This window comes from Trachymyrmex cornetzi, unplaced genomic scaffold (genome assembly GCF_001594075.2).
Source record: "Trachymyrmex cornetzi isolate Tcor2-1 unplaced genomic scaffold, Tcor1.1 scaffold11, whole genome shotgun sequence".
NCBI classification, from domain to species: domain Eukaryota; kingdom Metazoa; phylum Arthropoda; class Insecta; order Hymenoptera; family Formicidae; genus Trachymyrmex; species Trachymyrmex cornetzi.
Window position 1 is genome coordinate 1,010,110 of NW_017295653.1, and position 16,836 is coordinate 1,026,945.

The following is a 16,836-nucleotide window of genomic DNA, read 5'->3' on the forward strand; positions in this document are numbered from 1 at the left end:
AAATAACGCCGCATGACGTGTTCCGACATCTCATCGTATTTTTGTCTTATTTTTATCTCTCTCGTTGCTTGCTTCGGCTTTTTTTCTTTTGTACATGTTACATCATTATTACTTTTATTCTTATTATTTAATTTTTTATAATAGTCTCTATTTCAAATATTATATATATAATTTAATTTATAATATATATATATATATGTATATGTGCATTGTAATATTTATATAAATTAAATAAGACATATGCAATAATTGAAAACGAAATATTATTGTGTATATGTATGAGGGCTACTTTCATGATTCTATAACGTGGTACTCTAAACTCAACGAAATTATACTGGTTTCCTAGAAACTATGCCTGATTGTTGCGATACCCGAATATAACTAAAGGTTAAAACGTGAACGTATTTCACGGAAGTTATAATATTCGCGGGCTTCGACACATGTTACAGTACTGCTGTTGGCTCGTTATCGATTCTTCTTGTGATCACCGTTTTCTCATCGGTTAATTTAGTTAGCAACTTCCTCGCGAGATAATTCCAAATGAACCTCTCCCAAATGAACTTCTTCTCAATCGGATTTCGTAATTAACTTATCCGCTTTTCTTTACTTTCGGCCTATCTCTTTAGCCATTTTCTACTCTTTCTATCCGGATTTAAAAGCGGTCGTGGCCAGAGGTTTCCTTGCTAACTCAAGAGCTCGTTAATTTACTGGCGATCATAATTCTGCTGAATCTCTTAAGTTTATTAGATTACTGCAATGCGCACTTTCAATATAATTTTAATCGACATGATTATTGTAAAATTTGCCACACTAAAATTTCTAATCAATAAAACTTAAAGCCAAGTATTATTTTTCCATTGTAATAAAATAATTTTGATAAAGGTATTTCGTAAAATCATTTATTGTTCTTATTTTCAAGTTCTCATTTAAGTTGTTTTTAAAAATCATTATTTTCAAAACATTTAATTTTTATTAACTGAAAAATTATTCTAATATTTCTATACAAAGTTATTGTGGAATTATAATTATTATTGCAATTAATGATTGAATAATATCTCAATGATGTGATTTTAGGTTATACCGTTATGATATTTACAGCAAATTAGTTTATACATATAACAAGAGAGAAGATTGCCACTTTCAATCGAAGTGACTTTTGCATGGTATTTATTGTTAGTAATATTCATATATGAATATACAAATGCAAGCTGAAGTGACATTTTTCATAATAAATCATTTAGGTTTTTAGGACGCTGATTAACATTATTATTAAATCGATGACTAATTAATTTATTTGTGAGATTATTATTTTAGTTTATGATTGCATTTCAAGCCTATCAAATCAAATCGGCACACACTTTATAGAACTAATAATTATATTTATATATTCACATGTGAATATTATTAACAATAAGCAGCATGACCCACTTTCATTAAAAATGGCAGTCTTCTCTCTCTTATTTAAATTTATGCGGTCTATTTCATTTAAAATTAGTTTATATAATTTAATTACGTTGAAGTTTTTATCCCACGTTCTCAGAATATCCAATATGCCCGTGTATAATAATCCAAATAATAATTAATGAACATTTGTCTGAGCCAACTTCGAAGATTACTATAATTTTCACGACGTACGCTTCGCGAAACTTCGCCAATTATACTTTCGGCTTCAGTATCTTAAAGCAGAAATAGTCTCGGACTCATTCCGGATATAACGTCGTAATTAATAGCAGCGGTCGTGGCATCCCGAGCGCAGCCCGACAATTTCGTGGCTCCGACTGAGTAATCACTAATTGCGAATTCGGGCATAATCCCACGATTATCCTGCGATAGCGTTGTACCGAGCTTTAATTGATAATCTGCACGTCGGCGCGGAAAACACGGAAAACTTTAATATAGCCTCGCGCGCGAGCGGGCGTGCATACGCTAACTTTATTATCTGAATTATTAGAGGCGCTTTTATCGTCTCATAAATCTGACGATAACGAGTTCATTAAACTCGATTTCACGGCAAGCTTCTTCTCCTCCTCGCCTCGTGCGCTCTTCAAAATTCCAATCGAGCTTCTATCTCGCGACATTTGATCTCGGCTTAGCATCACCACACGGTCCTCTGCAGATCTCTGTTCATCTTGTCATATTCTGGATATCGGAAATCAGGTCAGTCCTCGGCTATCCAAGATATCGATATGCTATTATTAATTTAGGCACTTTTGGTAATGTAGTATCGGGTGGCACCCAGTTGGACACGGCTCAATTGGACACGAGCCACTCACAGCGCTTGAGACTACAAAGCTCCTAAGCACCGGTCGCTATGATTGGTGGGGTCCAATCGAGCCGTGGTCAATCGGGATCATCACCCCTGTAGTATCAGCTCTAAGGCGAATATCAATAAAGATAAATGTTAAGACTTCTCGATAAGAATTATTGGGTGATTAAAGAAATTAAATAAAGTATTGTTTATAATATATGGCTGTAGTATACGGCATACTGAAGCTATTTAGTGTCTCAAAGTTTACTTCTTAAAATATTACATAACAAGAAAATTCTTGAAAAATTAAGTAAAATTATTTTGAATAATTAAATAAAGTTATCGTAAATTTTTATTTTAAACAGTAATTTTTGAAATAATAAGGATTTAAATATGACCAATTATATGTTTAGACGGTCACTTGTAAACATTACATTAATATTATAGCGCGTTAATTAGAGGACGTTTACTATCGCGTGACTATAGCTTATAGAGCAAGTCATCTAAACGTAATCTGTAATTGGTCATATTTAAATTCGTATCTATATCTCATAAACTACTGCTTAAAATAAAAAATTACAAATAACTTTTTTCCTTAATTCTTTAAAAACTTTTTTCCTGTAATATTTTGAGTTAACAAATTTTGGAACTCTTTGTATATTTTAAATAATATATAGTAGAGCGACAAAAATTGATTGTCACTAGTTTTCCATGAAACGTTTCCTTTATAATTAAAGTGTTGATAAATATCTCGCTTACACAATGCGGAATATATCCGTCGGCGTCATTGTTACCACTAGAATAACGACGTAATTATCGTCAGCGAGTAGTTCACGTGGACATTTAACGCGGAAACGAGGAGTCGCACGCCATTGAGTTGAGAAACTGGCACGTGCCTCTCGGCGGCGTGTATAATGAGCTGGCGGCCAATTATGCGCTCGATCATCTAGCGCCACTCTTATGCATCGGGCGTCGTATCCCCTCGTCGTTGATCAGAGTCGCGTGTTTACACCGTCCAACATGCTAAATGGATGGAGAATACATTAGAAAAACAGAAAGCCCCAAGTGTCACAATTACTCGCAAACTCGATTGTTTACTATAGCCAGAATAACATAATCAATCATTTATTTTCAAATAGAAATTTTCTCTTGTGCAACTCTGATGCAGTAAATAATAATTATTATTATTCACGAAGTTATATGACAATGGTACATTGTATTAAATATCTTTATTGTTACATCAGAATCTCTCAATCACTGTCAATTTTTTAATTTAAGAATTCTTCGATCAAATTTTTTTTATCTACAGAGAAATTGATAATAAAACTTTATTAATTAAGATAATTGTAAATGCTATTATATTGCTTGTTATTTTTTAATATAATTCTCTAAATTTAATATAATTCTCTGTCGATAATGTTAACTTTTGACAATGATATTCATTGTATTTTTATGGTTTAGTTTTAATTATTGCCAATTTGTTTCTAATTCGAGAATCCTTCAATTACTCTGCATATAAAAATTGATATAGGTTCTTTGTGATTAATTATAAAATTGAATGCAATCGCTATTATGCCTTGTCGTTTTTTGTAATATAACTGGCAAAGCTATTTAATATAACGGCAATGTTAACTTCCGACAATGGTATTTATCGTATTTCTATAATAAATTAATTTTAATTATCGCATATCTTTTAATTCGAGAATCTGATCAATCTGCATATAAAAATTGGTATTGTTTCTCTTTGATTAATTAAAACAATTGAATGCGATTGTTATTGCTTGTCATTTTCTGGTATAACTGTCCAGCAAAGCTATTCAGTATCAATAATATTAACTTTCGACGATGATATTTATCGTATTTCTATAATAAATTAATTTCAATCATCGCATATCTTTTAATTCGAGAATCCTCTGATCAATCTCTGCATGTATATAATAAAAATTTGATTAATTAAAACAATTGAATGCAATTGCTATTACTTACTATGTTGTAGTAGTATAATTCTCTGGTAAGACTACTCTGCACAATATTGTCAACTTTTGACAATGATATTCACTATATGTTTCTATGATAAATTAGTTTCAAAAGCGTCAACGATGTTGATCCACAATATTATTCGTAGAATTTCAGCAACAATTAAAATAGAAGAAATTAGAATTTCAGTATTACTTATCTTTTTTGGAAATTATCTTTCTTTGCAATAAAAATATATTGTTTAATTTTGTACATGACGGAGGATTAAGGTTGTATATTGCACCATTTAAGGATTTTTACAAATGCGTTAATATTTATATTTAGAATAAACTATGTACATAGGCACGTTGTGTTTATAACATTCTATTTTTACTCGACAACACGTTTATATTGTCTATTTATTTTATTTATTATTATTTATATAATTATAAACTAAAACTGATTTTAAAAAATTAATTTTTTGTATGAATACGTTACGTATTCAAAGTGATTTATTCAAAGGTTTATTGCGATTCAAAGATTAGTTATAAAAATTTAGAACAAATAAATATTTTATTTATTTACAGAACAACTAATCTCTACTTTACAATGTAACTTTACATGAAACATCTTGAATACTTAAAATACTTATATAAAAGTTGTGATTTTTGTTATTATTTTATCATTTCCATTATTTCCATTAAAGCACAAATTAAAACAAAATATTATTTATTGAAATAACTTTTTTTTTTATCCGGATAGTAAACCGTCGCTGTTTTTCGTATTACTTTTAAATGTAATCTGGAATAGTCCGTAATTTTTTCATAACATTTTCATTATTTTGAAAATATGTGTAATACATCCTTAAAACGCAACGATCGATTAGTACTACGAGAATCGCGGCAACGCGGAGGAGTAAGGAGGATGCACCGTGGGAGATGAATCGAGTTTCCACGAGCATGTCCGGAGAGGGTCCGACCCGGCAATCGTCGTTCCGTTGCTGTCAAATAAACGTCTCGCGCACACACGACCGCGGACCGACCGACTCTCGTACCTTCGTTAGCCGACTTTCCTAGTGCTATGGTTCACGATTATGTCCAGAGTTTCCCAATTGGGTCGCGGGGGCGTTCTGCGAGTATTAACGTCGCGAGCTCTCGCTATATACAGAGTGTCTCCAAACTCGTACAATAAAATTCTCTGATAAACGCACACCACAAATAACACGTTGTTCCGGAGGTTTTAATTGAATTTTTCATAACGTAATTTCTCACGGTAAACTTGAAAGCTCATGTAGCTTAATAAAGCTTGAGAAAATTAATTATTGTCAAAAGGAATAATTAATTTTTATTATAACGTAAAATAAAAAGTTTGATTACGTTCGCGTCTTTATAGTGATGGAAGTAATTTAATGTTAGATTTGCTAGATGCATTCTATACATTTACTATTTATAAACCGTAAAATTAATTATTTTGGAATTAAAACTCTGTTTAAATAAAATCGATTTGAGATTAACTGAATGAAGTTTTATCGTGTAATAATTTAAAGTAATATTCGTGTTGCGTAAAACTATCTTGAAAACCATTAATCTGGCAAAGTTTTTTATCGAGACAAAGCTGTCTAGAGATTAGTTAAGGAATCATAGATGTCCAGAACATCTATTTGCATCCAAGACCACCGTGTATATAACGGTAGATAGGGCTCCTCGAGTGTAGCGGACTTGCAAAATGGATCGCGGCCATTCTCGCGGTTGCCCCATCGGCGAACATTTTGCCTCCGGTCAGCGGATTCATTCCGGTGTGTCCCTCGCGTCTTCCCGCTGGTGTACCTCGTAAATTAAGTATTCGCGGCGAAAATGTATACACGGCCACTATATTCGAGCGGTATTGTCCGCGACCGTTCCTCGGGGCCAGGAATACTCGAACTTCATGATTATGACAAGGAACCGCTTGTTGCAGTCCAATCACAAGTTTGTGAACTAAAGCTGAACGTGACTCAAGTTACGATAATGAGTAACTGTACTGTGTATAAGGTTGTCTTAAATATAGTCTTAAGACGTCATAAATCAATCTTAGAGCCGTATTAACATTTTAAGATATATTACTCGAGAACGGATATGAATATTGGCCTATTCGTATCCTAATATAAATAAATCCATTCCCTGGTAGAAATTTCATGCATTTTTTGAGCAGTTACTAAACAGTTACACTTCTGTCTAGTAACTGAGAAGGAAAACTACTTAGGATCCCAATCAGGATGTAATACTTTGTTTGCAGTTACTGCATATAAAAGTTGTGTAAAATCTGAATCCATTTACTGAATAGAAACACAACAAATAATGAATATTAAATTAATTAATAAACAAGCCAACTGCTTGTGAAATGGACAGAATAAAACTCTATCAAGTTCTTGTCCATTTCCTACTCAGTATTGGCACAATTAATGAGAATACAGTAATATTAAATAGTAACTGGATAGGTATCTAGGAAAACTGCATACATTTCTACCAGAGTTTCTATGCTTGAATTACAGTTTAAAGTAAATAATGTCTATGTTAACGTATGCTTACTTAGTAAATAAGGAACTAATTTTGAGTCGAATTTAATATATTTTTTGAGTTAAATTATTTAACTCCATAGTTCTAGTTAAATTAACGACATATTAAGTAGACGTAGTTGCAGTTCTATAGAAATGAATATTCTCCCGTTGACAATGTGCAATTTTTATCCTTCGCCCACAATCTGAGTCTTCAAACAGTGCAGGTTTTTATATTGTTTCAAACTGTATAAAAATGTAAAAAAAATTTTACGTATTTGTGAAAAAACTTTAACAATGAATTTTACTATCATAGAAATTGATTATATTTTTTACATATTTAAATTTATTTCAGAATTTACATAATCAAAAAATCAAATTGTTCCTTTGAAATCCAACATTGCCGGTGGATTAAAAATAACTTAAATTGAGTATAATTTGACGGTTTTAATTATAAATTTAACGGTGTATGAAGTTTTACCAGTTTTTCATAATGATGTAGTACAGCAAATGATTCTGTTCAATGAAGTCATAATTTCGTTACGTAATATCTTTCGAATGGAATGCTACGATCCAAGCGATGTAACGTCGAAATGCTTTCAAGATTCGGCTTCAGGCTTGGCTCTCGACAGTGCGATCACTAAGTTCGATTTCGGGATTCGATTCTAGCATAATAGAGCTTGAGAGACGTCCGATTGAGAGATTTATCTAATTACACCGAAGAGAGCCGCCTTTGAGCATGGCGTTTAACAGAGACTGGAGCAAAGCGGATCGCAAAGCGCGCTTCGACTGACCGCGTGCTGGTTACGCAATGCGATATTGAACGTAAAAGCCGCGTGCGATCTTCACCGACCTCGTTATAAAGCTCTTTGTGAATTGGGCACGCCGAGGCCTTGGCAACGTTAATCAGAGGCAATTATCGACGTCGAAGGCAGGATCGGTGAGGCTACGAAATCTCGCGTGCGTCTAGATGGTACGTGCGCGCGCTTAATTAAAATATAATCGACCTCTTTGGCCGGATCGTCACGTTTCGTGCTTCGTCATGCCATCGGAAGAGGTGGTTTGCTTAGTGCGTGTTCTTGCCGGGATTAAGTCTCGGATCTTTACCGTACATTTAGCTCAATGTCGCTATTTCTGATAATCATCTTACGTAACGTCGAACGCGTTCTTCGAGTTAAGCAAATAAGATTGGAAAATATATTCACACGGTGAAACATCTATGGAAAAATAATACTCTACTTTAAGTAAGATAAAAGTGTAAAACGTTATTCTAGATTTTTATTCTTTTGCATTAGTAGATCTCTAGTGTCTGCGGATCTCTGCGAAATTAGCACGACATTCTATAAATATAAAAAAAAATAATGACAGTTCTATAGTAGCTCTTTTCATAGCTCTACAGTTCTTTATAAAAATAAAAGAATGTTCCGCATTTTTTACATCTACTAAAAAATCAAAATTAGCACGATAAATTTTCAATTTTTATTTTTTAGCATAAAAATTCGTTATTACTTTTTTTATATTCATAGAACGTCATACTAACTTTACAGCTCCAGTATCAGTACCATAAATATTAACCGATAATTCTGTAATAAGTACTTGTCACCTATAGTTTGCGCGTTACATAAATTTCGATGGCATTATATAGATGATAAGGTTCAAGTTTATCCTAATCGGTATTCGCGGATTTAGTGAACATTTTCTTCAACTACATTGTGAAAAATTGTTCATAAATATATTCTTCACAATCTTACATACCTATAATTTTAACTTTTATAATCTTATTTTTTCGGATTTAATTTTTTAAATGGAAAAAATTCAATTTCATTAATCTCAAGTAAATTAAGATACATTAATTTAAAATATACTAAATCCGCGAATATAAGTATACTCGTATACCAGTTAAGAGAATTTTGGAGCGAATATTATGCCATGTGTTAAAGTACTGAATGGAAGAAATTAATTTAACACATAATATCATGTTCCATGACAGAATCCTCCATATCTGTGTCCATCGTGAATCTGAATGACGACGAAAGGAAAGAGCTCTTTTGCGAAACGACGTGGAAATAGATCGCAGTCGTTCGCTTACTCGGCGACCGCACGACACCCACCTCTCTTTCCAGACGCTACCCAGAACTACAGCGAAGATCTATACCTTTCGTCCACATACGGCATGCATCGCTATGTACAGGATGTCGCAAAATCAGTAGTCACGAACTAAGTAATGATGAAGTTTCGAGAAATAATTTCTGCGATACACAATATAACTATATAATTAAAGGAGTTTTAACTCGTGAATCTCGGAGAACATAAACAAAATAGAACAAAAGCGCAATTCCACAAATTTTTAAATTAGGAGCTTGATATGTATAATATAGGAAATTCGATTATCGAGCATTATGCATAATGGCTGGCCAAAACAGGTGTGCATTATGCATATTGATCGACCATTATGCATAATGTCCGAATTAATCAAATTTCCTGTGTATATACACATAAGATATCTAACATTAGAAACGTTTAAAGAGTTAACATTTACATAAATATTTAAATTAACGATCAAATTTTTATTTTTTGATCAAGAATGAATAGATCTCTTGACGAATTAACCGTCAATAATATATAAAATATCATTTTTCAGTGACATTATAAGTAATTAAATTTTAATAGATCTTCGATCGAAATTTAGTAATAATAATATTTAATGTCGAAAATAAAAAATTTACAACAGGCTACATATAGTCAATAAATCCACCAATAAATCTCCGCATCGTGAAAGATTTATTTCCAGATTTGATTTGCAGGAACCTCGCCTGAAATATGTTCAACGTTGGGACAACCTGTACATATCGACCCCAAGACTTCCGGTTTTATCGCGGTTCATCCCGTTATCGGACGACCGCATTTATTCGTGGCTATACGCGCGCTGGATTCTCGTTCTTTTCTCGTCGCTCTTTCCTCCCTCTTTCTTTTTCTGCTCTTCAAAGTCGAATCACCCTACACCCACCACCATCCACCTCGTCGCCAAGTCCGTGAGACGCGCATTACCGTAACGTATCCGTAACGGCCGTTAAGAACGTGAACTCACGGTATCACCGCCATTGTCCCGTAGACGCGAAATGTCCTTTGGCAGGAATACCGATCGTAGATTTCGGGCGTGAAGGTGATGCTGCTACTCACGCTCATCGTCCTTACGGAGCGAGAGCTGTATAGAGTATGCTTGAGGTCCGTGAGCTCGTATCCATCCCGCCAATCTTGATCTTATCTTTCTAGGTCTCTTTACGATATAGCTGTCGAGATACTGTTGGAACGTATAAAAGTGTCCGTGGTTATTTTTTTATCCTTAGCGATTATGTCTGCTTTAACTAATATTTTTATGAAATGATATAGTGATTAAAACTGTAAAGTATTTTTTATAAAAACATACAGATTTTTTATTAATGAGATATCTCTCTTATACATTATCTTCCAACAACACGTGCATAAAATTACTGAAAAAAAGTGTTGAAAGTAATTTATAAAACTCGCTCTTTTAGTATATTGCATAATTTTTTTACTTAGGTATATAAAATAATGATACATTACTGACTAAGAAATATTTATTGCATTAATAAAGATATTGAATTAAATATGACATTTTATAATTTATTTAAACACTTAATGTCAACTTTTTAATATTTGGTACACGAGTTTATCTCTTTTTTCGAAGAGATGCGTAATTAATTATTATAAGAGAAACGTATTTAAAATTGGAATATCATCAAATAATAACTAAATTAAATATAAATTTTTATAAGAAAGTGATTATTGCAGTTACTTCCATATAAAAATATTATTTACTTATTATTTAATGATATCAATAGTAATCAAACTAAATAATATTTTTATAAGAAAGTAATTACTGTGGATATTTTTACCAGCAAACGAATCATTGAAAATATATCTGAATAAACTGCAAATATTTATTTTATTAAAAGTTTAAAACAATAATATTCTCTTTTTTCAATCTTTTTAATTCGTCAACCGAATTTTTGACAAATCGACAGAAATTGAAGGAAAAACATCTTTTTCTCTTCTTTTCCATTCCTTTCCGCGAAATGTCAAGGAAATAATGCAATACCCTCGTGACTTGGTTGTAATAAAAATATTCCGGGTACAAACTCGACGGGACGGGCTCGGGCTGTTATTTTTGCAGGCCGAAAGCTCCGCCAAACGAGACGGGTTCGATTTAATCCTCGTGAATCCCGACGCTCCCGCGCGCACGAACGCCGTCGGCATTAATCCCTGGTTAATTTAAAGATCCGAAATCCGGCGTCAAAGTTTGAGCAAGTTAAAAGTCGTTAGGATTTTAGGCGAGTTTAACTGCGAGCGAAGTTACTGCTCCGGAGGGAGAAGGGTAAGCGAACAGATCGAATCTCATTACGGTCGAATTCTCCCCCGGCGTCTCGCGATCCTTTCTTTTCGGCTCTTTTCACCCTCGTCCTTCTGTTCTCTTCGCTATTGTGCTGCTCCTGTTTCTCCTCTCGAATTTATTTGCTTTAAGTCGCATTTGAAATATTCTTCCGCGATGTAAAGTACGATCTCGATCTATTATGTGTATATTTAAAGCTTGCTTTTCTGATCAACTTTGCTCTTCGTCGAAATGTTTTAAATGCGAATACGTGAATACGTAATTTGCGTTTGTAATTGTACTACCACATCTATACAGTCGAATCGCGAATCACGTTCGTGTGTTACTCACAATTTCGAAGCACGAGCGGTAGTGAGCGCTATTTCGAGATCGCTTACAACTTCGTTCATTTAAATTCCCTTTATTTCCACTTTTTTTTTTTTCACTAGAGTGTATACGTAAGCGAAGTTTCAAATATAACGAGTGTGAAGCTTTGCTTTTCTCTGTCTCCTTAAATTGCTGAAAGGTGCGACGTTTTAGTCGTCGACAAAAAAAAGGCAACGCGTGAGTTACATTTTTTTTTCATAAAAAAAAGCAAAGTTTCTTCGAATGCTATCGTCGGCACGATAGATTGCTCTTAGAACACTTGCCCGGAATATCCAACGATTATTCCTTTTTCATCTTCCTTTTCTCTTTCTACCTGCTCGCTAAATGTCATTCATTCGTGTCACATTCGGATTTCCGTCGTTCTCATCCGGCGCTGTCCTTCGTCGCCTGTCGATCGTCGTGTCCGCCGCCACCAGACGACGAACTCCAATTCGATATGTATTCCAATTATCGCGACGCTTGACGTTGATCGCTCAGACGTCGGCGTGCTTCTTTCCGACGTCCGTGTCTCAGCGTCTCGTTTCTACCCTTCATCAGCTCTTTGCCGATTCGACTCCCGTTATCTTCTTATCCTTTGCCTTTCTCTTTCTTTCTACTCTTTGCCTCTCCGTCGTCTGTCTCTCCTCGTTTCGCTCCGTTTTATCGCTATCGTCGGATTATCACGCGAAAGTCGGAATTTCATTTCATTCTAATTGAACGTGGGGCACGGCGTCGTTGCGCTGCGCGAGCGTCTCCGTCGCGACGTTTCCGTCATTAGACGCACAACGAGTCTCTCATGATTCATCGAGGGTAAGCGGATACTCAGAACGCAATGTTAGCGAACAGTTTCAAACGACGAGGAGAGACGAGGCGACGAAGGGGTGGGAAATGGTCGCGTTGCTCTCTCGCCGTAAATCGCATCGCTCGCTCGCTAAGTACGTAAGTACTTTTGTACCATGCCCGCGATATAACGCGTCGTACGCTGTAACAACAACGCGGCTAATTCCTTAAGTAGGTGTACGAGGTAACGAGACTTTCGCGACGACGACGACGACGACGACGATGACGCAAACAGGAAATTCCACCACGACTCTTCCATATCCACGCGCTCTTCTCTCCTGCACCCCCCGATCCCTCTCATCCCTTTGAGGCTGGCGTCTCGATCCTTTTCTATGATTGTGTCGCGCGTTTCTCGAGCAATTACCCTCCTTCGTTTACGTCCGAATGCGCAAATACCGACCAGGAAACGCGAAAGCGAACGAGCGTATACTCTAATTCCGCGTAAATGCGCCGCGATATTATACGCCGCGTACACCGTCGAGTCACGTTCCCGATGGAGTGCATCGCGCGCTGCAACACAAAGACGACGCGGTGCAGCGCGCCCCGTGTACTTCGGGGGTTGGGGAGTCGCGGGCATAATGGGACCGAGTTAAAAGCTGCCACGTTGGCACATATTCAGGTCGGGCTGCGGCGTTATAATGGAACCAAAATCAATGGCAATGACAAGGCAAATCTGATTGAGTAGATCACACATTGTTAGAGTAGATGAACCGATAATTAAGCTGGAATATATTATCAAGTATTTTTATCATTTTTAACACAGATTTTAATTAACGAATAATTTAAATATATATTATTTTCTCCTTCGTGCAGCGCACTCGTTGCGTTTCTGAAACGAATTTTACGTGTGAGACGTGTTAATAATAAAAAATATAAAGTATATCTCTATGAGAATAAATGTATATAAAATATATTGATATATGAAATAAGTTAATTGGCCATATTTCTTTTATATTTTTTATCATACTATATTAATCTTCCTGCAATCTGGGTTTTTTTGGTACAGACAAAATTTTACTTTCATATTTCTTCCTCATATTTAAACTTTTATTAAATAAACGTTTTAACATTAAAATAAAAATTTATTATGTAATATATTTGTTGAAAAGTAATACTGTTTTCCCATCGTTTTTTATAATGCCTGGAGCAGTAAAAACACTTGGATTGAACATAAAAAAACTCAGATTGCGGACGGAAGAAGTAAAAATATGATTGCAGACGAAAGGATTAAGTTTACTTGCTCATATTGGTCTTTTATTTTCTTGAATTTTTTTATGAATTCGCGTTCGACAGGTAGGTACAAACATCCCGCCACGAATTAATACGTGCTTTACCGTATCGATATTTTCTTTCCCGCGACCACCAGTTTCGTTCTTCATCGATCTCGCGATGATGGATTGAGGATAACGCGTCGGGGCCGACTGTATTCATTGTATTGAACGCGAAACTCGATCACCACCGGCGTATCAGTATACTTTAATTACCGATATGTTCCCGCTCGCGCGCGTGCCCTTGCGTTTATGGCTCGTCTTCAGTGCATTCTGATACCTGGCTGGCGAGACCGATTCTCCGCCCGGAAGCGGGGTTTCATTTCGCTTTAATTGAACGTCACGTATCGCTTCATTGCCGCGTGGTATCGGCCTATGTGCGTGTTCCGCGTTTTGGTTGCACATAGTACGCGTGTACGTTACGTGGCTATTTCTGATGTTCACGCGTGTATGTATATGCATAGATGCATTCACACCCCACACTGAGAGAAAAATGTTTGGTATTTGTAATTATAATTACATATTACTATAATTATGATTATTACTGCTATAATAATAACAGTAACTATGTATATAGTTCTAGCAACAAATGTATATAGTTGGCAACCTAAAATAACTAATATAATTATAGTTATTATAACCATAAAAATGTTTCGAGTGACTATAATTTTATGGTTATATTTTGGGACAACCATATTTTTTATGGTTGTCCCAAAATATAACCATAATATTATAGTCACTTGAAACATATTTATGGTAATATGTAATTATAGTTACAAATACCAAACATTTTTCTCTCAGTGTACGCATAGATGCATTCATGCCCCAGATTTTCCGTGTCTCCAGTAGTTCTGGGTTCCGTGCAACTCGCATCAAGCGTTACATTTCTTTGTGAGTAGATTGCATCGCGAATCCCGTCTCTCACGAAGGCGCGATTTCTGTATCATTAATTTTGGCAGGCCTTTTAATTACTCTGACGTTGCGCGCACTTAGAACCGCGTCACAAGCACGCACGTGTACTTATGCACACACGCGCCACGAGTTGGTACGAATAGAACCAGTTTTGCAGAAATATTATATGTGTCGAGGTCACCATACAGAGAGATGCTGGGCTTTCAACGTAATGTTACATAGCGCTCGTTACACATCGCTGAACTAAATATTTTATGTCGCTGCTGTGTCGCAAAAATGCACATGTATCTCTCCTTTTTGCCGCTTTGTGATAAAACAGCTTTAATTAAATATATAGGTCATCATCATTATCATTATTTATTGATAAGCACTTTATGACTCTGGTTACAGTTAGTTAAAGTTCCATCTGTATACAATGTCGTCGAAATGAACAACGCGTCCGCTGAGCGTAATAAATAATTAATCCTCGTTAGACTGAAACACATGCAATGATAGACACAATTGTGATTCTGGGATATATCTTGGGACTCTGATGAAACAAAGCTTATAATAACACTAATCTGCGATATTACCTTTTCCCGTAGTTTTTTAGGCACTGAATACGATGTTGTTTAAAAAAAACTGTTCCATTATGTCAAATTTTAAGAAAAATGACATTAAAGGAACAAAAGCAATGACTTTGAGAGTTTCCATTTTTGACGTTGTAACATCAGTAGTAAATTTTTTTTCTACGTTTTATTAATGCTATGTTAAAATACCAACTTTTAGCTGTAAAATGCATTTTGTTTCATTTTGGAATGATTTCTCGCTTTTGGGATACAGCAATTTGCAAATAACTATAGGATAAGGTGACACTATTTCGAACATGGTACAGTTCTGAATGAAATAAGATCTGAATCCAATTTTCAAAGTCAAAATTTGATTTTTTCTGTTTGGTAGAGCTATTTTTTAATTGCTATACCTATCTCGAAAAATCGAAATGAAACAACATACTTTTAAAAAAATTGATACTATCACGTAGCATTAACGAAAAAATGTTTTATGTTACAACATCATGAAGATTCTTAAAATCATCACTTTTTGTTTCTTGACGCTTTTTTTCTTAAAATTAGGATGGCCAAATTTAAAAAATAAAAATTAAAAAATTCAACACACAAAAATACAAGCGCAAAATTGGTAAATACGATATTTTATCGCAGGCTAATGTAATTTGTAAAATAGCTGCATTATTCGTTACTCTACTCATCTTGAGTGTTTTAAGTCTTCAATCAAGAGTTTCGAACTGATTTCTACGATAAGCCTTTGAAAAGCAGAACGATTAAGCGAACGTTAATCGAGCTCTTACGGAAATCCGTTAATTGCCTTACTATCAAATCGTGTATTTCTGAGTTTAAGCGGAATATTTGCAATTAATCGCTAAACCTGCAGCCATACTGTGCGTACTTTTGGCTCATCAAACCCTACGTAATTATACGTGCTGGCATATCGCGTCGTACAAACAACTCATGGACGTGTGTATGTGAATAGATACGCACGCAATAGCACCTGTTTCACAGGTGTAATACAGGATAATCCACTCGAACAGGACTAACTGCCGGTTGGTCCTTGGGTAACGCACTCCCACACGTTGTCCGGCCGCTCGATCATCGCAATTATGTCGTTTGTGATGTTATCGCAGATATAAATTAGAGTTGTGCTTGTCACGGAAATTGAGCGCAATCGATGGGATCGATAGTCCCCTCTCCTCTCATTTCCAACTGTTCCACATTCGAGTCTGTTTTGTAAAAAAAATATATCGACACACTTGTTTTTGAGATCAAAGAATTAATATTATTTGGGATAAGGGAAAACATGTTGTTTTTTTTTTGTGTGGCTCATCGTATTTCGTCGAATATTTCAGTGTTATTGAGATAAAAATAACGCTTGAAATATAAATAATTGAAAGTATTTATATTAAATGATTATTTTTTTATATAAAAATAGAAAATACTTTTTTTTTTTAAATACTTAATAAGCTTGCCTTTATTCATTGCCTTTAAATGTTTTAAATTCAAGTTTTAATCTTGATTTTTTACGCTTTGGCTATTCTTTTAACGAGCTTAACAATTCTATTATACGTACATAATTGATGCAACAAAAGCGTAACTTCGTTCGACGGCAGATATTTATAACACGATGTCATTTCAATGTGACGGTTTGATTGTCGATTTCGATTGTTCCAGGACAATTCCGACGGGATTGTTCATTTCCATTTCGACCAAACATATCCGCATATCGGAATCACGCCCTCGCCTTTCGATGGAAAAACGATAGAATGTACGAG

General features: G+C 34.9%; 1 protein-coding gene across 3 annotated transcripts in view; it reads left to right on the top strand.

Moving 5' to 3' along the window:
• Fur2 (furin-like protease 2) overlaps positions 1-16,836 on the top strand; it is a 410,564-nt gene that overhangs the window by 340,877 nt on the left and 52,851 nt on the right. The gene's annotated exons all lie outside the window — the stretch shown is intronic.